At 36.2% G+C, this 2098-nt stretch overlaps 1 long non-coding RNA gene across 1 annotated transcript; it reads right to left on the reverse strand.

Annotated features, from left to right (window-relative positions):
- Positions 1-698: 698 nt before the first annotated feature.
- LOC123655606 lies at positions 699-1111 on the reverse strand. The gene is made up of 2 exons (XR_006743431.1): positions 1030-1111; positions 699-796 (listed from the first exon to the last, which is right to left on the reverse strand). It is a non-coding gene; the product is annotated as an uncharacterized LOC123655606 (long non-coding RNA).
- Between the last annotated feature and the right edge of the window lie 987 nt (positions 1112-2098).

Raw genomic sequence — 2098 nt, forward strand, 5'->3', positions numbered from 1 at the left:
TGTTCTGTGACCGATAAAGCCACGATCCTCACCAGAGCCGGGCTCTCTTTCTTAAAACTGCATCTACTGCATCTGGCTACTGTGATAGTGTCGCGCGTTAAAAAAATATGTATAAATATATGTAAATGTAATTAAATTAAAAAAGCATAGAATAAGAGAATATTAATTCTTTCTTAACGCGACGAACTAAATCACAGAGAGGTAAATATATATTTAAAAAAAAAAAGTTAGCGATCAGATTGGATTGAAGAAAAATTAAATTAGACTAATGTAATGTGTATGTTTAAGCTTAATACAAATTTGAATGAACAAACAACTTTATCTTCCTTTTATGGATTAAACGAACGAGTTTAACACAACCCGAAATTATTTTAAATCTACACTATGGGCCGAAATACATTTTTGATTAATCTAATAATAATTTAAACTACACTGCGGGTTCGAATTATTTCTGACAAGTGGGTGGAGGTTAACTGTGGTCACTTATCATAGCGGGTCTCCGTGACACGTGGCTCCGCAGAAACTCCCTGGATGATCACCCGCCACTCTCTCGAGTTCAGTTGTCCAAACTCCACGACACCATCTCCATCACGATGTCAGCCGGGGTAAAAAAAATTTTTACGGTCAGAGGGAAGAATTCCGATGCTGATCCGTGCTCCAGCACAGCACGAGCCACAAGAAGTATCGAAAAGGTTGTTATCGTAGATGTTGGGGTCCTAACAGCCAACCCACAAAATCCTGCCACGTGGTATCACCGGCAACAACGGCACCGTACGTGTCCGCCACGCCAAGGACCCTGGAAGGTCACTCCAGAAAGTGAGCACTTCCGTAGTCAACCCCTAACGTCTCTGGGTTGACACGGAAATGGCCCACAAGCACATCCTTACATTTTACAATAATTTAATTTAATAAAACAATAAACTTAGAGCAAATAAAATTAATCGAACACACACAATCTACACGCAATTAAAACATAAGTAAGTTAGTAATTAAAAATAAATAAAAGTGTTTAATATTACAACAACTCACCCAACAAAATCGCACCCTGAACCTGACCGAAGCTGAAGACAAAGGAAAAGGAAGGAGCCGCACAGCACCAGCGCTTGTATAGTGCTGAGCCTAATCTATACCGCGAACTCCACCAATGGTTGCTTATGCAGCCCTACGTCACACGAAATACGCTAATAGCGAAACGCCTAGCAATAAAGAATAGCAATTCGACGAAACGAAATAATTGTTAAGAGAATGAACGAAGAATAAAAATATACGTTACAATAGCGGTCGCGGGTATGATGAGTATTTTCATGGTAGAAGTTTATACGGAAAAAAATATCATGATCTCAGAGTATGTGTTTCTATTGCTTGTGTTTTGGTGCAGGATTTCATAAAATTTGTCGTTTATTTAAAAAAAGAATTGCAGGTTGTAAGTCAGGTAGTAACAGAACAAATTGACTGCACAATTAACTGTTCCCTCGAATTTGTTTGAAATGTTGCAGTAACGTTGTATATTCAGTTAGGCGCGAAGTTTTGATATTGTTCTTTGTGTACAATATTCATTATTATAACGCTGTTTATAATCATAGAAAGCGAGTAAAATTAGCTCTTTTGTCTAATTGTTTTAAGCGCCTAAATTCTTTGCATGTAGCTTTTAACTTATGCCGTTTATAGATAAGCAGTTGGCTGCGGCCGTTCCTAATTAATTCCGAGGAAAGTTGAAAACATCCACAGGACTGGAACGTATGACAATTTTGACGTACAATATATTTACTGAAATATTATTAAATATTAATTAAGTTGACGTTTATTCATTTATTTATTTAAATATATTCTTACGTAGGTTGTAGAAATAAATGTTAGTGTATTAATAAACAATACCATCCTCGACACCAAGTTTACTTATTGTTATTGCTGCTATATTTCAAATTAATTTGTCTTCTTTTTGATACCCCACGCAAGTGTCTGAGAACTTTATTATTATTCTACCATATGGTGTGTGTGTGTGTGTGTGTCACATACGCGCTTTCTCGATTTGTCTACTTAATGTTGTTTTATTATTATCGATATTAATTTAAAAACGACGAAAAACAAATGAAAGAAT

Source organism: Melitaea cinxia, chromosome 8, assembly GCF_905220565.1.
Source record: "Melitaea cinxia chromosome 8, ilMelCinx1.1, whole genome shotgun sequence".
Lineage (NCBI taxonomy): Eukaryota > Metazoa > Arthropoda > Insecta > Lepidoptera > Nymphalidae > Melitaea > Melitaea cinxia.